The sequence below is a fragment of the Camelus dromedarius genome, unplaced genomic scaffold (assembly GCF_036321535.1).
Source record: "Camelus dromedarius isolate mCamDro1 unplaced genomic scaffold, mCamDro1.pat HAP1_SCAFFOLD_7, whole genome shotgun sequence".
Lineage (NCBI taxonomy): Eukaryota > Metazoa > Chordata > Mammalia > Artiodactyla > Camelidae > Camelus > Camelus dromedarius.
The window spans coordinates 8,106-28,373 of NW_026989774.1; the positions used below are offsets into that span (position 1 = coordinate 8,106).

Here is a 20,268-nt window from a genome sequence, read left to right on the forward strand (position 1 = left end):
TACTGTAATATCATCTACGTGGAATACATATATGTCTATCATGTTTGCAATGTAACTGCCCAGTGGTTTTTGAAGACAGGACCATTCCAGCTGAGATACTGGCAGTGATGCTTGCTGGTTTTCAATGGAAGACCCTAAATTTGCCTACTTAGCTTTATTCTTTTCTTTTCTGTTCTCTCTCTCTCTAACTTTTTTTTTTTTTTTTTTTTTTTTTGTAGTGAGAGGGCTCAGTAGTGCTTTGCCAGCATGATTTTGGGGCAATTTGGGGGCAGATATCGTGCACAAGCAGTGAGATATTTCCATGCATTTTACTTTCCGGACATCACCATGGAACATATGGGGGTTTGTGCCTGCAGGCCGGGATGCTGCAGGACTCCCTGGTCCATCACCGTTATGTCTTGGAGCTGCTCCAGTCAGTGAATGACTTTCTGTGCCTTGGAGGTAAGGTGATCTGATGCAGATGATAAGATGTGTAACAAAGTACTGTTACTTGAAATAGAAAACCTATCAAAAATGGCTCTAAAATACAGGATGAAGGAGGAGAAATGGCTGAGCTGCTTGCATGGGGAATATTCTCAGGTGACTCCCTCATTGTGACTCCTGTCACTCCCCACACCCCCAGCCCTGCACGGCAGTCATGCTGAAGCAAGCATGCACTTTCTCAGAAACACGCTGAATTTCCTTGTGCCTCTGTTTGTTGGCTTTTTTTTTCAAAGCACATCTTGCCCTTTGCTTAAATGCCATCCCTGCCTAGTCACCGCTTACACTCATTCTTCTGGACCTCGTCCGTACAGAGCCGCTGAATGGATGAACAGAATGTAGTATCTCCATGTAGTGGAACATTATTCAGATGTAAGAGTGAATAAAAAAGAAAAAATAAATAAAGGGGAATATGAAAAAGGACACCTGCTCTGGGAAGTCCTCCCTGACTGCTCAACCCGCCCTTTTCCCTTTGAAACCCAATCACTTATGCTCCTCTCTACTCTTTTTCATAGTACTTACCAACTTCTAATAAACTTTAACACTTTCAAAAAAAAAAAAAAAGAGAGATGCTGATACCACTTCAACATGGACAAGCCTTCATAACAGCACGTTAAGTGAAAGGAAGCAGACACAAACGGCCACATATTGTTGACTTCAGTGATCTGAAATGCTCAGAATAGGCACATGCAGAGGCAGGGAGCAGGTGATGGTTGCAAGGGGCTGGGTGGAGGGGGGTTGGGGATTGACTGCTAGTGACAGGGGTGTTCTTCTGGGGTGATGAAGTGTTCTGGAAATAGATGGTGGTGAGGGCTGCACAACCGTGAGTGTGCAGAAGACTGCTGAGCGCTGTCTCTGGGAGTGCCTGTGGTTGGGGGCGGATTTATTTTGTTCTCATCCGTGAAGAGTCATCTTGTGCTGAGGCCATTCTACTCCTGTGAGTGGTGAGGCTCAGAGACTTTGCAGAGTCATGTGTTATTTTCCCCCTTGCTGAGTGTAAGCAAAAAATTTTTAAGACTGAGAAAGTGCTCCATCTGCAGAAATGTCTTTCAGTTTTGCATGGTGTAAAAATCTTGAGAGATTTTTAATCGTTGAGGACAGCCTGTGGGGGGAAACAGCCCGTGAAGCCTGGGTGACACTGGGAAGAGCCGCACTTCCATCCCTGACAGGGGTGGGGATTTCACCCCCGTTCAGGCAGTGAAGGGCCCAGACCCGTGAGCGGAGTTGACAATCGTGAATATTTACGTGTATCCGCTGCTTCATCTTGGATATTAATTTCAAGCTGAGTCAGTTTGTGGCGGCAGCCTCATCCTACATCAGGAATCTATAGTATCTGCTCTTTGAGGTGAAGACCTGACAGACTTGATTATTTAACAGTCTCCCTTGAATTGATATCTCAGATTCCTTTGTCAATAGTAAAACAGCAGAAATATAGATGTCCTTTAATGCCGATGTGACCTGGAGCAGGTTTAGTCTCTGTGCCTCAGTGGCCTTATCTGCGGGTGGGGAAGATGATAACAGTGCTTCCCTCAGAGGGGCTGGTGAGGGGAGAGTGAGGAGCACAAAGGGAGGACTTACACGAGATGCTCATGAATGACAAAATTTAGTGCTCTCAGCCTGGTGAGGCCTCAGGGGCCGAGATGGCCGAACAGAGCAGTCCTAGCCGGAGCTCGATCCGTGTTGGCAGCTCTTATGATCAGTATCACCACTGTGGGTTATCAGGCAGTTTTAAGACTTGGTAATAGGAATTCATGAATAATGTTAAAGATTAGACAACTCAGATCCGGTTTACTTAGTTCTCAAGATTTCCTATGAGAAATGGATATTTTTCCCCCATCTTTAATCTGAGTTGAGTCTCTAAAAAAGTTCTGTATTCCTCCATCTTTTTTATTTAATTCTCCATTTCTTGAAAAAAAAAGTCTTTAAATGGAGTTACTGGTGTCTGAACTGAGGGTCTCATGCATGCTGAGCACATACTCTCTCAAGTGAGGTATAATCTCCCCCGTGATTTTTTTTAAACTTTTCTTTCTTAGTATTCAGAGGTTAGAGGCCTCTAATTCTTTTTCTGGAGACATGTCCATGAACCTGTAAATCTATAATTAGTGGACAAAATTTGGTTTATGAAAAAATTCTATAAAACTTTCTGCAATCCATTCAAAAGGAAATGCTCATTGACATAAAATGTTTCTCCTTTATGGTGATTTCTAATTTTTTGTCTGCCTTAACTTATTAAAAGTAATCCTCATCATCATAATGACCAAGCTTGCTCTGAGTGGACAACTCCCTAAGGCTAAAATGCTTTCCTTATGATTTACCTCATAGCAGGTGTTTAAGGGTAGGTATCAGTGTCTCCTTTTTTGCAGCTGAGGGATTGAGAGATGGGGCAGCTTGTCCAAAATCTCACACAGCTGGCGCTGGCAGACTCAGGGCTGGAACCCAGGCTGTACAGGATGCTTTCTCAATGGCTCCTCTGATCAGCCCCGTGTTGAGTGGTTTCCCGAAATCCTGTGAGTCCATAAATGAACGATTTTAGCGGTCTCAGTTTGATGAAGCCTTCAAAGGAGACACACCAGTGAGAATGTGAGACAGAGTGGCATAAATTGAAATTGTACATTTTCACAAATGTTGCATTCTCAGGCAATGACTTAAAAAGTTTATATTTTTTTATTTTAGTGCTCTGTAAACACTAAAAACAAAACATTACAAATGATTATAGTGCAAAATTGGAGTGGGCTTTGAAAGTCCAACCATTGCTAATGATGTTGCTTGTTTTTCTCTAGTGGTGCTTATTGACAGAAAAATTTACAAAGACTGAATTGGTTCTATGTAGTCTTAGTATGGAGGAAAGTTTTGTCAGTGAATATTGTAAGTAAAATCTTTACTCTTTTCTTTCCTGATGATGAATATGTAAGTTGTTTTCATGGCTTAAGTACATTTCCTCATTTGTGAAATTTGAGTGATGCCGTTTACCTTGTTTGACTGTGAGATGTAGACGCCTTGTATACGAAGCACCCAAGAGCTGCTTAGTAAAAATATGCTGTCACAAGGACAGATAGTTTAGAAGGATGAACTCTGAATACTAAAGAGGGTGGCTTGTTTCTGATGCATATTCAATATGCATATATATGAATATATGAATATGGCTTAAAGTAACAAGGATTCAGGGTTTTGTGTGTGTGTGCAGTATGAAGGTTTAATGAAATCTGTATCATTCTAGTGAGACAGGGACTTGTTAAATCACCTTAAGCAGACGGCCTTGAAGATTATTTACACAGAATGTGTGTTGTTACAACTCAGAATTCATGTTGCCGTGTAACCATCCACTCAGACATTTAAATTCGTAGAAATCTGACCAGAACTATTAAGTTTAGAAAAATCCACATTGATCACTTTAAGGGAATAAGCTTCTTTCTTTTGTGATTAAAGAAATTTTGATTTATTTTTCTGCATGCTTAATAGGTTTTAAAATATCAAAACATTGATTTGACATGTCACTTTTTTTAATAGAATAAAGCTCATGCTGTTTTAATGTGCAAATAAATGTTTTTGTATTTCAATACACTTGTATGATTTCCTGGCTCTTTGAGAAGTATTTTGCAAGATACTTAGATTACCTACTGTTGGAAAAATACAGACGTGACTTTTATGAATAGAGGTCTAGTACAGATCTGTTGGTTTTTGCTACAGTGCATGACATGAGGCCTAGGAGAGAGAGCTTTGCTGCTGATTGCCGGAAGGACAGATCCCAGATCTCAGTCTCCCCTCCTGTAAAATGAAGTGGCTGGACTGGATTCTTTCCTCTTCTAAGATGAGTTTCCATGAGCCTGTGTCTTTTGTTTATATTCAAGAGTATTAGCAATGTCAGATTAAATACTGAATACCCCTCCCTTCCCCGAAGCAAACTGCAGTATGTGCTACATAAGCTTTTAGTTATCTGATTCTTGTTTCTGATTCAATAGGCAATTTTTGTGTTGCATCTTTCCCGGCAACCTGGAAGGTCTTTTTAGCCATAGGAGGCGCTGTTGCACCTTCATACAGTCTTAATTTTCCTGTTTGTAAAAGAAGGCTTAACAAATATTTTTTTGCTTTGATTCCTTTGCTTAGTGCTTCAGAATAGCACAATGTCCATTATGTCTGTCTACCTGGAAAAATTATTCTGCTTATGTCTTTGTTTTATTCTGTCATCTCGCTGTGAACATTTCAGACTTGCTGTGCAAACAATGGCAAAATCGGTCTTTTATTCCAGTGTTAGCAACCAGTGAGCCGGGATTTTATAAAGCAGCTAGAAGCGGCCTCTTGAGCACCTTAAAGCTGAAAAGTGTACTGAGTTCCCTGAGGATTGACCCAGCTGCTGTGTGTCATTTGGTGGGAGGTGATTTTGTACATAGAAGAAGGGGTGTAGTGATTTGACTTGGGTTTGCGTGCATGCGCTGCCACTGAGCCACGTGAGCCTGAGTCAGTTTGTTCTGAGTTTCTCCCTCGTCTGTGAGATGGGGATGCTCGTATATGCTTTGCAGAATTGTGAGAATTAGAAATTATGTAAATTGTTTAGCACAGTGGGAATGTCAAAGGGCTCATAAAGTTTAGCTCCTGTTTTGTATGAAGCCATCATTTTAGAGTCTTTGGCAATTACTAAGAAACAGGAAAATAAGAAAAGCTGGTTTTATGATGAAAGATATTTGAGGAGGTTCCATAGTTCCTATACCCATAATTTAGCATCAGCAAAGTCAGGACCGTTACACAGTCGCCCTGAACCAATGTTAAGCCACAGAATTTTTTGGTACTTCATATATATTGGGGCTTAAGTGGACCCAATACTTATACACATGTTTTCTCCAGCTGCCAACTAAGAGATGACACAGAAGAACAGACAGGCGATAAATGTCTCCTTTATTACTGATGAAGCCACGTTCTCCATGAAATTCAGGGCTGTGGGAAAATGCGTGTCATGATACTGTGTCCCAGAATTAGAGACTCACGCAGTCCCAGGTAACTCTGGGCCACAGCGAGCCTTCCCTTAAGATGATCTGCCCCATCCTGCACAGGGCTGCCCTGCCATGGAGCTGAGCATCCCGGGTGCTTCCCAAGGGTGGCCAACACTGGAAGGAAAGGAAAGGTTTCATATGCCCTGCTTGTCTCTCCGGACTCACACCTCAATCTGTTATTGTGAAGAGTGCTAGCCGTTGGCCAGGGGTCAAGGGTGTGAAGGGGGAAGCACTCTCCACGGACCAGAGGAGTGTGGAGGAGGCATCCCTTCTCTCAGTTTAAACAGGTGGTGAGATGCAAGAGAAGGGTGCTCTCCAAGAGTTTATAAGAGGGGAAATAAGGATTTCCTTTGGGACTCAGACTAGCCATGAAACACAGAAGATGATTAGTAGGGAGACTTGTAAATCACTTTCTTATTAAATTCACATTTGTTGAGCACCAAAAATGTGCTACATTCTTTTCTGAGCGTTTTACAGAAATGAATCCTTCAATCTTCACAACAAGTGAGTAAGGGAGATTTGATTGTTATCCCAGGTTTACAATGTGGAAATTGAGGCACGGAGAGAGTAAGTAAGTTGGCCAAGGTCACAGAGCTAGTAAGTGGCAGAGCTGGTATTTAAACCCTGGCTGTCTGGTTTCCAGGCTCCCAGGGATGGGCTTTGGGTGTTTAGAGGTATCTGCATCCCTGGATCTCTGTACCTCTGTGCATCACTTAGCCCAGAAAGGACAGGGAAAGGAGAGTTACACAGGTGCTCACAGTCGTGCCTCAGCCACTGTCCACGGACAGTGCACCGTGATTGGCGTTAAATGTCTTCTGGGCAGCAGATCTGTTCGTATAACAGAAATTTAGTCCATTGAGTTAATCTAGAAACCCTTCCTGCTCTGCTTCTGTCCATGGTTGCCATGTGACTGCCTGCCCGTGATTGGGCCGTTGAGGAGAATCTGTACTCATAGTTGAACTCTGATATTTCAGTCTGGTTCGTAGTTTCACATCTCCTGTTACATTAATAAATTCAATTTCTGGTTTTCTTGCATCAGTCTCTCATGAGTTTGGTTAATGTGACATCAGTCCATGGGAGCCCAGGGTTGTTGACGGTATATTTTCCGAGCACGTTGTGGCACTTCTACCCGTGCGGACCTGGGTGGAAGATTTCCGCCTTCTGCACTGATTTCTCCAAACAGCAGGGTCCTCTCCCACCCCCGGATGTGAGGCTGGGAGCTCTCAGAATAGGCCAGTCAGAGGCCAAGTCCACCAATCAGAAAATAATGAAGTCCTTGGAAGTGGGTTTAATAGAAAAAAAGGGCTTCCAGGTAGTCCGATGGGCTGTTCGAGTCCATTTGGTGAAAAGCTATCCACTGTTTCTGGTTGAGCTGCTTCTTTGTTGTTGAAAAGTCTGGATTACATGGAGGGATTTTCAAAAGCAGAAAGGTGTGATTTCATGTGGTACATCCACACCGGTGAGAAGTGATGGATCACCGCCTGTGTGAGGCACACAGTCTTACAAACTTCATAAAACAGCTTTAAAAGCTCTGCCATCTGAGTGCACTTCCTATGGGGTCCAATTCATGACTGGGCATGCTGAGAGGGCAAATAATTGATAATGGCAGAAAGGACACGGAGACATCAAAAAGGTCTCAGTCATGTTCCCTGTTTAAAGGATGTGGCACAATGTAATATATTTGAGCTGGTTCTTCACTGAACAGTTTTGAGTGTTTTCTGGGACTCCCCAGTGCACCAAGGTTCCGTGCAACTGGGTGTCCCCTCAGTGCAGCTCTGTCAGCGCTCATCCTGGGCTGACGTGGTGTCACGGGGAGCAGGACGGTCAGCGTCCCCGGCTCCTCTGAGCTCCGTTTCTTCATCCGCAATGCTGGGTTTCTCTTCAGTGTCTACATAGTAGGGTTGCTGAGAATCACACGTGATGGTTGTCAGGGGCGATTTGTGGTTGTCTCTTTGATTGTCATACAGTGAATATTTGATAGAAACTCTTGTTTTTTATTAAAATTATGGCTCCTAGATTGCAGTGGTTTTTAGTCTGCATTTACTCTTTTTATAAATTTATTCTTATTTTTAAATAAGCACTTATTTTTATTTATTTTTATGAAGGTACTGGGGACTGAAGCCAGCACATTGTGCATGCTAAGCAGGTGTTCTACAACTGAGTAATACAGACCCTCCTTGTCTGAACTTAAAAATAAATATTTCAATACACAAAATAGCTCTTAAACACCATCATGGGACCTATTTTCTGTATAGACAATTGAATACATATGCTATTTCAATAAGAATAAATGTTGTTGGGTCATACTTTCTGAATCTGTTTACGTGTTTAAAAACGATCATAGGTAGTGATAAACACGAGTCTTGGATCCACTACGTAGGGTCTGTTTTTCCATCATGGAAAATTATATTCTACAGAGAAGGCTAATTGGGTCTCGTTGATATTTGGATGATTTAGCAGATGATGAAGGCTTTCAAAAGCTGACAGTTTTGTATTTTAAACTAACTACAAAGTTATCTTCTATAAATTGGAAGTCCTCAGCTTGTGAATTGCCCAGTAATTCAGTGTGTACATGTCTGTGTCTCTGTGAACGTGTGTGTGTGTGTGTGTGATTTCAGGAAGGTAGAAATAAGTTCCATATAGCCTTCTGATAACTCTCTCTTCCAGTTCAAGGTGTAGGCATATATTTATACAAATAAATTGATACTCTTTTGTCATTTGGCATATTGGTGGGAATAAAAGGATCTCATACTTGTTTCAGAAGGGTTGGGGAGAATGAGCTTAGAAAATAGGAGGAGATAGAGGCAGGAAGGTTCTTTACACTTTGTGCAGGATGAGAAACAGTAGCTTTTCTTTTTTCTACTAAAGCAAACTGACACTGAATTGTAACATACTATTACTCAGAATTGCTTTTCTGATCAGATACGAGTGCCTCAGATTTTTCAAGGCAACATGAATGATGAAATGTGTTTTAGCAGTTATCTTTAAATGTAGTTTTATTTTTTAAGTAAAAGGCTATAGCCTGTTCTTTCTTCCAGCGTTACAAGAAGTTCCCATTGATCCAGGTACATGAAAATTGTGCTTAGTTTCTTCGGGTTATTGTTTTTTTTTTAAGTGCTTGTTTCATTGTGGTGTGAATGAATGTTTAAAATTTCTGGATTTTGATGTTTAGAACATGCTGATTTATCAGAACTGTTAAAAACCTGATTGCTGTTTGGTCCTCGTTTGGTGGGGCCACCTATTGATTTCTGTTGTCTGTTAAAGAGGGAAATTCTTCCTCTAGCCTGTAGATCATTAAGTGAATGGTTTGCAGTGTGCCTTTAAAATTCTTTGAATGCATTGAGCATGTTTGTCCAGTGAATTTTGAATTGACTCATAGTAATGACTTTGTTTGATTCTGTGGCTTTTGCTTCTCTCCACATGAATTTGAATTCTCTGTTGCATTTTGTATACGTGTTCTTAACAGGGGAAGAAATTTTGCATTTTTTACATAGGTGGGTTTTCCTATCCCCTCTGAATGCCTTCTGTAATTGTTACAGCAAAAATCTGTTATTGCAGTGCTTAATTATTTCATAAACTATTTTTTTGGCTTAATCAGAAACAATGACAAAGAATGATAATAAAAAACATGAAAACCTTCCTTCCTTTGAAGAATAGAAATGAGGTGGTCAGGCTCACGCGTGCTTTGTACCTGACACCCTTACTTTCATGTCATTGTGTATCATGATTCGGAGATGGAGTTGCTTCAGGTTTGTAGATTTTTGTTTTAACATTTGTGTTGAATTCATTCTCTAGGCTGATGTTTCCTGTTGCGTTTGTGGAAAGTGTAGGTGAAGGGAAACAGATGCTACGTTTTGTATTCAGGAGGCCTGAGTTGCTGAAGAGAATAGAGTAGAGGGTGGGCTGAGGAACAGAGTGACACTCCCTCACCTCCAGGCTGAAATTGATGAACAATGAAATCAATTAGGTGTATCGGTATTTATTTGACCAATAGAAGTCAGAGGGCCCAGACTGTCTAGTTATGCGCAATGGATAGTACTGAATTCACCTGCAGAATTAGGTGATTTACCAAGTAGAAGCAGCTTAGAGCAATCAGAAAAATCAGTTCTATGATGAGATATAAAAAGAATATAATATCTATTATTTCTGAAACTTTTCTATGTTAAGTTGTGTAGAGCTAAAATTAAGTTCCAAGCACCAGGAGTTAAGAGTCTGGGTGGTTCTGTGGGATCGTTATTCAGGGATGTGTCTAGACCCTGCTGGAATGGCCGAAGCTGGCAGGAAAAGACCCAGAGCCAGGATTTGTCATCCTAGGGTGTCCTCCATAATGGTTCCATGTGATAGCCCATGATTGGGTTAACAAATTTAACAGACTCCAGACGCATGTGAACCTTAAGAAGAAAAAGTGTGCTTAGTAACTGCTTTCAAGCAAGCACCTGTGCATCCTCACTCCTGTCTCCTTGCCATGGAAAGCAGAGACAATGCCTTGCTTGCATATTTGAGGTTTTAGATAGCACTCTGTTCATTGCACAGCAATGACCCAGGCCCTCAGCTATAAATGCTGGGCGTGCGTGCTGTTAGATAGTCTATTATCCCCAAAACACGGACCTGGCTGGACTGGTGGTCTGCTTTGTAATGAATATCTAAAGAATTTATCTTGTTCCCCTCTCCCCATGACTCCCCTAAAGTAAACTAAGCCTTTTTACTCATTGTGGATTCTACAATCTCTGTCTCATCCTGTCCTTCCCCAAGTTCCTGTTTACTATCACACAACTGTTAAAGACTATTTTCTTTGATTATACACAATAAATATGGGAGCATTTGAGAGGCTCTTGGAGTTGGCTCCCTACTCCCTCTCGCTTTCTTTCCTTTTTCCACAGTCTTGAGTCATTCATTCCATGTCGGTAAGACTTCTGCCAGCCAGAACCCACAGTTCCAGGTGAGAAGGATGCAGACTTTATCTCTCCTACCCGAGGGAGAGAGAGAAGAGAATTGAGATCTGCTCCCCCGTGGTCCCTTCCTGCCCCAGGGCCACTCCAGTTCACCTGCAGCCTTCTGGCCTCTGCTCTCAGGGCCTCTGTCCCAAGACTGACATCAGCCTTTTTTTCCCTTGTCAATATTTCCTGTGCCTTTCAGGAGTTGGTCTCTTCTCTGCAATTCCACCCTGGCAGATGTGATGGTGGTCAGCGTGCTGGTGGGCCGTCATTTGGGGACCCCCAGGAGCCATTCTGATTCTCCTGAGTCTCTCATTCGGGGTTACAAAACTGTCGAGAACCGGAGAAAGCCCATTCACGTGAGGTCAACACAATATTACATCACTTTCATTTTATTTTTGAATTTTCAGTGGAGAAATTATTTGTAACAAACTTTTCCAGATTTTCGGCTGCCTGCTTTCCTCACCACTATTTCCTTGTTGGCTCTGATGCTTGTTTAAAGAGCCAGGTTTCTTCTCTGGTCATTTCTAGCAGCTGGGCTTGCCAAATCCTTGATCTGCATTTGAAGCAGAATGCTTCTTCGTGATGTCAAACTGATTTTCCTTGTCATGTCTTAATATTTTGTGTACACTCAGCAACTGTTTCAAGTGAAATGCTCTTGTCCAATTTCGGTTAACTCATATTTGCTGATCTCCTGCTTTCATGCTGAGGGCAGTTTCTTCTTCCTGTAATAAAATTTAGCAATTTGCATTTACTATGGGAAGGTACTGGCCCGAGGTGCTCTCGTTCTTAACAGTTTTAATAACAATTCACCCATTAAAATGTACAGTGGTTTTTACTCTATGCCCAGAATTGTGCATCCCATTCAATCTTAGAACATTTTCATCCCCCCAACAGGAAGCTCCTTACGCATAAGCAGACATCCCCATCTTCCCCATCCTCCCACAGCCCCAGGGAGCCACTTTTCTCTCTCTGTGGGTTTGCCTCTGCTGGAAATTTCATGTAAATCGAGTTACTTCATGTAAGTGGAAGCATCTATTGTGACTGACTTCTTTCACACTGAGTAACGTTTTCAATATTTGTCCACGTTGTGGCCTGGGTCAGTACACTATGCTTTGCTATTGCTGAATAATATTCCTCTGTATGGCTGGGCCCCTCTGTTTACCCATTCATCACGTGATAGGCATTTGTGTTGTTTCTGCTTTTTGGCTGTGATGAGTAATGGCACCGTGAATATTCCTGGAGGAGTTTTTATGTGAACATTTGTTTTCAGTTCTCTTACGTGTGTGCCCAGGAAGCAAAATTGCCTGGTTATTCAGAAACCAAATGTTCAACTCTCTAAGGACCTGCCAGGCGTTTTTCCAAAGTGGCCAGGCTGTGTTACATCCTCACCAGCAACGGCTGCGACCTCTGCATCTTCTGTGTCCTCATTAGTGCTTGTTACTCTTTTTTTGATTATAACCTATTGTAGTGAGTGTGAAGCAGTTTCTCCTAGTGGTTTTGACTTGATTTCCCTTACAGCTAATGATATTGAACATCGTTTCGTTGTGCTTATTGGTCATTTGTATATTTTCCTTGATAAATGTTTTTCAGATCCTCTATTCATTTTTTAATTGAGTTGCCTTTTTATTGTTGAGTTGTAGGAGGTTCTTTTTGTTTTTGTTTTGTTTTTGTTTTTTTTTTTTTTTTTGGTAGATACAAATTCCTTATCAGATAAATGATTTGAAAAAATTTCTGCTGTGTGTTGTTTTTTCACTTTCTGGATGGTGTCTTTGAAGCAAAGTTTTGAAATTTGATGAACTCCAATTTATCTCTGTTTTCTTTTTCCTTGTCCTTTTGGGGTAATATTTAATATCTGAGGTATTTTATTTAAACTTTTATATATAAAATAACTTAATTATTAGGACCGTTCTAGGAGACGGGTGCTGTTGTTGTCCCCAGTCTATGGATAGGAGACTGGGATGCAGAAAATTTCACTGACTTATCAGTGTCAAAGCTACCCAGTGCTGTGGGAGTTCAGACCCTCATGTTTGTCCCCAGCATCTGTGCTCTTCACCACTGTGCTCTTCACCACCATGCTCCACTCCTTCCTGGAATCGTTAATGAAAAAGTCTTTACTTTTTTGATTTCTTGTTAGTTTTTGTTTTTCTCATTGGGGCCTCATCTCCTCATTTTCCTTTAAGAGATCAGTGTAGGAATATTTTAGGTCTCATGTAGGCAGAAGCATTGCTATCAGTTAACTTCTTTATTACTCACTCCCCAGTGATGGCTGTTTTAATTGACCTAATGAAGTCTTGCTTTAGTCTTTCCTTCTCATGACACTAACAACAGAGTCATGACTTACAGAATGCTTAAAGAAGAAAGTACTTGATTGATTTTATTTTGCTACCCAATCAAACCAATCAAATAAAAACCCCAGAGTTGACACAGACGGTAAGACCTCCAGAATAGTGTCACTGTCTTCCTTGTGTTTCATTTGTTTGGTCACAGTGTCTGGATTGTGCCTTGCTGTCCAGCAGTTTTGTTAAGATACAGTGCTCATGAATCATTGTAAGGACAGAATTTTGACAACAGACTGTGCTGTTCATTTCACGAGGGAAAAGTTAATATAGAAATACTGCTCAGATCTATTTTAAAATTAAGCTTGGAATTTTGAGAAGAGTTCAAGAAACAATACAAAGATCTTTTTCACTAATTTTAGATCTATCTTAGACACATTATGGTTACATAGCAGAGTACCTTTTCAAGTAGATTTGACAAGAGGTGTGTATTATTTATTATTTGTTTTAGTTGAAATATTCTACCTGGGATAAAATATTCAGTGCCGATAAATGAACAAATATGTTTGTATTTCTATGCAACAAGGGAGCAGACTTCATATGTTTCTATATAATATATATGACTGTGTGTTTTAATCTGTCTTTCAGTGTTTTTATAGTTTTTCAGCAATGTTGTAACTTTAGAATTCTTCTAAGAAATTCACCCCAGATTCTAGTGCAGTTTGTACTGTGTATCCTGTCTTATGCATGGGATTCCACTGTCCCCACAGGGAGGAATTTCCTCTTCTATTGAGTTAGTATCAGAGTTAAAGGAACTGTGATTTCTAGGCCTTTGCTCTCCATGTGTTTGCAGTTGGCTGTCAATCGCGATTTTCCCTTTCTTGAGTTTTCATTGTTCAATTAGAATTTTTGAAAATAACTATTAATATGTTGCATCGATCTCCCTAGAAACTTGATGTGTTTGTGCTTTTCAGTTTTCAATCTATGAAAAATGTAAATACACACTTGTTTTTAAGTAGTCCTTTTTCACTAGATATTTGGTTACCTCTTTATAGTTAAAATATTTTTTCCCAATGAATGAATCATTGTGCATGTTTTAAAAGATACCTTACTTTTTATTTTTCTTATTGTAACAGTTATATTCATTGTAGAGAATTTAGAAAATACGGATAAACACATTAATAACTTAAAATGGCCTCTAATCTCACCTAGACATACAGTTGTAAGGTTTGAAACTGAGAATTACAAGTCCTCTCACATTGTTCTTCTTTTTCAAGTACGTTTTGGTTACTGAGACCCTCGAATTCCCATATGAATTGTAGCAGCAGCTAGTCAGTTTCTGCAGAGGAGACCGCAGGGACTGTGATCGAGACCACGTTGAATATACGGATCGTTCTGGGGAGCACTGCCATTACAAGAGCGCTGTCTTCTGATCCAGCAATGTGCTTGGTTTGTCTGTCCAGGTATTTAGGTTTTGTTCATTTTTTTTTTTTAACAATGCTTTGAGTTTACAGAGTTATTTTACTTTTTTTTTTTTTTTGCCTTTATACTGAGGACAAGTGTGCCAGGAACCGGGATCAGAAGTGTATTTGAGCCCTGCCACTTGCTGCCACCATGGTCGCTGTGCTCTTGCTTCACCCGCTCTACAATCTTGCACAGAATAGGACCTCAGTAACTCTCTCTCTCGAATGTTTATATGCTTGTTGGATGATGCTTGAGAGTCCGTGTGATGATTATTTTCCCCAGCCTTTCCCCACTTCTTTACTATGCCCTTTCTCTTCCTTTCCTCCAGCCTGGGTTTCAGTTTACCTGTGGCATTGATTTTTCTTGTCTGTAGACACTTCCTTTCACTGGTTCACGATAATTTTACATGTGGGCTGTGGAAACTTGCTAGATGTCAAGAAAGAGCCAATCCATTGCATGCTAGTATTTTTAGAGTGCATTATTGTTTTATCGATTGAAATTAAATCAGGGTGACCCCCTGAGCCCTCCCGTGAGCTGTTTTTGCCTTCCTACATGTGATAAAGCTCTGGTTCCTGAATGTGCCCTTTCCCCAGACTTGGTTTTGGAGTTAAGTCACCATCAGTGGAGCCCTCTCTTTAAAAGATGAAGAAAACATTTGCTCCTTCTCCCTGGTTGGGGACTTGGATGAGATGAGGTACCAGATAAAGAATGGAGCCCCACCTCATTCTAACACCCGTTTGTTCCGTTCCTTTCTCCACGGAAAAAGAGTACAATTCAACACTATAAAGATTGATTGTGAGCAAATGAGATAGACAGGACAACCGATCATTTATTAAATATAATTTCATGCCAGAAACAAATGTATTATACACACAAAAAGCACACAAAGCACGGTAGTACCGTGATTACAAACGTGGGTCCGAGTTCGAGTCCTGCTCTGGAGTGACCAATCCTGTGAGATGGAGAACTGGTAGGTCGGCTTAGCCTCTCTCTGGCTTGTTTTCTGTCCTGCAGAGATGGGGCTCGCTAGGCGTCCCTCCCCCGTAGAGGTGCTGTAGGGTGCAAATAACGCGCGTGGGCAGCCCGAGCACAGCTGCTCGTTCCTCGTAAGTGCAGGAGAGCATAGCTTTTGTGGTGAAGGCTTTATAACAGCCCCGTGTAGACTCTCAGTGCTCCGAAGGGATGCCTTGTGGTTTGGAGATGGGATTCTCATTTCTGTAAATACCCAAGGATTGTGTAATTGGGCCCTGCTGATTTGAATCTATTCTTTAGAAAGTACATATTGTAGATATATTTTTCAAGCATGCATGCTTTTTTCTTTTATTATTTATAGTTCAACCCTCTCCCTTGGTGGGACTTTTCATGGAATCCAGGAAACAGCCCTAAGCCACCTGCCTCTTCACACGTCTCCGTGTCGGTTTTCTTCCCTGACTAGAAGAGGGTTCTGCATAGGGAATTTTCTTTGTTCCCCTTTTCTTGGAGTCTCTCTGTCTGTCTGCCCACCTCTCACCTGTCCAACTGTCCATTTCTCTACCCACTCATTCTTCTGACTTGTTCCAAAAAACATTTCAGGCAGCTTACAGAAGAACAGATACCAAATAAACAGGTGAGAAAGTGGGGCCAAGTTCAGACAGTGAGGCTAGGAGGCGAGCCTGTGTGAGGGTGGCAGGCATGAGAGACACGCGTCTGCCCTGTGACTTATAAGATCGACAGCAAGAGTGTGCCTGAAGCTCCCAGCAGACACAGGGAAACAGGGTGTGTGGGAGATGCTCACTGGCTGTGAAATAAATAAGTGGCTGAGGAGAAGCCCAGCCTTTCCAGCTACTAAGGCTTAGGAGAATATTTTGAGTGTCTTCAACATCAGATTATTTCATCTTTTCTTTTGTCAGAGTTCTACATATAGTTGGTTACATTCTGTGCCTTGAAATTTCTACAAAATTTCTTCCCACGTGAGTCCCATGACTCGGGAATGGGGTGGTTCTGCTCATTGACTGGGGATGGCCAGAAACCGAAAATGACATCTTCAAAGGAGCCTGGGATTTGTCAGTTATGTTTTGTCAGTACTGTAGAGTTCAAAAAATGCTTTCACAGTATCTCTCCATCTGAGGCGGCAGCGTGCTCTCTTACCAGCATCAGGAGCTCAGGGCCACGGGATGGTGGGGGCTGACTGCACTGCCGTCAAGACAGCCGAGCTAGTCACTGCAGGTGTGGTTCTTTTACGTAAGGCCTTTCATGTTCTTTACTTGAATGTTTCAACAGGGAGTTAATTAACTGAGTCAATTAACATTTAATGAATATGATGCTTTGTTGTAAAGACAGTTATAGACAGAATATAAGCTCTGAAGCCTTTAAAAACGGTTTCATTACTGAAATTTCAGTAGGGGAGATACACAGTTTATCTTATTTATGCCTCTCTTTTAAAGTAACAAAGAAACAAGGCAGAAAAGGCAGAGGATGGTTTCTGTTCTTCCTTTCTGCTTGCAGGTGCCCTCACCTCCAGTGGCATCCATCCAGACACCGGAACTGACACTGGCCGTGCTCAGAACTGCCTCAGGCCTGAAGACACAACTGACAAATAGAAGGGGACCACGCCCTGTTACAGCAGGTGCTCTCACTTTCTGGATCCTTATGTAACTGAGCGGTGTCAATCAGGATTGCCCGTTTTACATTGTGTGGCGCTGCTGCGGTGTCTCGTAGTTATTTGTTTCTGTAAGTATTCATGTATTATTCCCCAATGCGTGGTACTACACGTCTAAAAATGCTTTTTTCAGATGAAAAATAATGTGCATTTAATATAATATGTCTGAAAAAAGGGGCAGAATATTCTATCCTGGTCCCGCTACTCAGAGATAATAATTAACAATTTAACATTTATTTTCTATTCTTTTCATCAGTGTGTAGCATCTCTGTCATAAAAACCAGTGAGCACTCCGTCCCTGTTTACTGTTCGGAGACCTCCATTTTCCATTTGGCTTATTACATGTTTTTCTACAATATTCTATCTCCCCTGGCATGATTTTTAAAGACCAGTGTAGCATTCTGTCTTATGGAGGCATCGTCCATTTTACTTCGGACTTAAATAAACTTTTAAATTCCAAGTATACTTAACTGAAATACTGAAAAGAGAACTGTGGTGGTACAGGAAGGCCCCTAACTCCCTTCCCATTATTTCCTGAGAGTAAAAGCTGTTGAAAATTTGGTATATATATTTCATGACCTTTATGCCTATGAGATACATATATATACACATATGAGAAATCAATGTATAGGTGTGTGTATATATGCTTTATTTAAAAATGAGACCATACTATATGTTTTTCTGCAGCTCGCTTTATTCACTCAGGGGTATATCATGGACATCCTCCCACTCCAGACTCACCCGGCCCTTTCAGATAGATTGGAGGGGTCTCCTGATGTGTGGGTGTCGTCTCTTGTCCACGGACACATTTGGTGGGAGAGTGCTGTGGACAAGGCCCTGGACCACGGCGAAACGCAGGCTCCCTCAGCGCCCGCAGCTCTCCTTGATTTACCGCATCAATGTCTTGATGGTGGACAGTTAAGTTTTCTCCATTTTCCACTGTCAGAAAGAATGTTTGAGTTGCATCCTTCTTGTACAGAACTTCCTGTGATCTTGTATGTGTATTCCTTTAGTTAAGGCTTCTGGAAATTTAGTCCCTGGATGTGACATTTACATTCATCACAGACTCCTTTCAAGTGACTAGAAATTCCTTCTCCATTGGGGAATGAAAAAATGCACAATTACTTATGTAACCAATTCTCTATCACTGGATATTATTTCACTTCAGTTTTTCTTCCCACCTTTGTAAACAGTGCTGTGTAAATGCCCTGATGGGTACATCTTTTTGGACTGATTTTTTTTTCCTAAAGGAAACGATTCCTAGAAGTGGAGTTGAGTCAGTGTGTATGTACGTTTTTCAGAGCTTACAAATCCATTGATATGTCATCCTCTGAAAAAGTCTCTCATGATTTGTTCTCCCACAGATGGACACTAGCTAGAATATCTTAAAAATATTTGCCAATATGATAAGCAAAAGTGCTTTTTCATTTTTTTTTTGCATTTGATGACCAGTGAAGTTTTGAGCATTTTTCACTCATTAGCCATTTGACTTTTTTAAAATGAATGATTCTTTTTTATCCTTTGCCCACATTTAAGTGAGGGGGCTTCTTGTTGCTTTGTGACAGCTTTTTGTATGTTATGAAAATTAACTTCGTGAATTCATCAACATGTATCACAGAGCTTTTTCTTGTCATTTCTTTCCTTTCATTTTGTTCAGGAAGTTTTCTGATTTTTGTTGTGGCTCAAACTATTCTTAGGATGGTAAATGTCTTCCTTATGGGTATTATCTTTGACATTATTCTTAGAAATACTCTCTTATAATGGAATAAATCTCTTCTGTAGGTTTTTTTTAATCTCTAAGATGGAGATTATAATAGTACATGTTATAGTGAGGAGAAGTTGAGTTAATAAGAGCAAAGAGTTGTATTTGCTGTTACTAGTACTTTTTAATATTTACATCGCTATCTGCAATTTATCTTGTGGTCATTATGACAGGAGTAGAATTTATTCTTTCCAGGTGATTCTCTGTCCCAGGACAATTATCGAATTCATAATTTTCTCTTTGATTTGAAATCCCACCTGTACAAAATACTTACATACACTAGAGTCCTTTTTGAGCTCATGGTTCCCTTCTGTCAATCTCCTTTCCTTACTCCAGCACATCTTACATGTTGTAAAAATTTATTTAATAACTGGCAGTCTGATTTTTTTTGATTCTTTTCTTCCATCCCAAATTTTCTTGTCAAGTATTATGACTTTATTATTCCTGAAGAATTCCAAAATATTTTGTTCAAGTTATAAAAAATCAGATTGGAATTTTCATGGGATTTTTCAGTAAGTTTTGAATTATTCTTAGGAGAACTTACATCTTTACAAAACTGCTTTTCTCCATGCAATATGTTTATGTATCTACATTCATACCTCTTTCTTTAACCCTCAGTACAGTCCTGAAGTTTCTCCATTTAGAATATGGGCATTATTTTTGAATTTATTCCAGATTATTGTTTATGTTTTTGTTAATTTTGTAAGTGAGAATTTTTTGCTATTATATTTTTAAATGTTTAAAACTGACATTTAGAAAGGAAGATTCGGTTTGTCAATACTCACTTTGTAACTTGTCATTTAAAATTGTAAGTATTAAGTACTTGTTCCAGAATCCTTTCTTTTCTGTTTTTTAAAATTTGTTTCCAAGATTCTCAAAATGTTCATAGCTAAGTAGTATAGGTGGGGACACAGATGGAGAGAGGAAGTGTGGCTCACGAACAAACTGTGAGCACTTTCATGGCTGCCTTTAGGCTGCAGAAGCCACAGAAGAGCCCAGGTTAGACCAAGGGTGGCTTTGTATGCACTTGAAAGCCAGCTTTCCTGCCTGTATGGTGAAGCCTGGTGGGCGTGGCAGGTAGATGATCAAGGCCTGATCAAGGTCATTGGCTGCACAGAGCACTGTGTCTGTGAGAACTGGAGACCATTACCATGGGAAATGCTTGGCGCCAGGAACACTGCAGGGGAGCTGGGGAGCCTGTGTGTTAAGGATTTTCCAGCCTTGGGAGTGGCAAGATGAGACTCTGCATTCAGATCTGAGTTTGAATTCATCCTCTCTTGTTTACTGGTCCTCTGACTTTTGTCAAGTTATCTACCCGCTTTGAACTCCTGTTTTCTTGTCTCTCAAAACAGAAGAATTACAGCCTGCTGCTAGAGTGTTTGCTCAGGGTAAATGATTTGTGTCTATAAGATGCCACGTACAGTCACAATCTCAGTGAGAAATGGGCTGTCGCCTCTTCTTCTGCAACTCAGTGCTCGATAAGACATCGGGGGAAACCAGTCCCTAATTTGTATGTGATGCAATGAGGAACAAATTTAACGTCTTGCCTTTCCCTAGCAGTATTCTTACTTCTTTGCTTCATTTACCTCTTTCCTCCTTTACTCTCCCCTTTCACCTCCTCCACCAAAAGAGACTGAGTCTGTCTCAGGACACTACATTCAAATTGCTTTAAATGTTGGCTCATCCCCATGAAATTACAGTGAAATTAAAAATAATCTGTACACGT

At 40.8% G+C, this 20,268-nt stretch overlaps 1 long non-coding RNA gene across 1 annotated transcript; it reads left to right on the forward strand.

Annotated features, from left to right (window-relative positions):
* Positions 1 to 214: 214 nt before the first annotated feature.
* On the forward strand, positions 215 to 16,825 carry LOC135320615 (uncharacterized). The gene is made up of 3 exons (XR_010379841.1): positions 215 to 441; positions 13,956 to 14,141; positions 16,627 to 16,825. It is a non-coding gene; the product is annotated as an uncharacterized LOC135320615 (long non-coding RNA).
* The last annotated feature ends 3,443 nt before the right edge of the window (positions 16,826 to 20,268 follow it).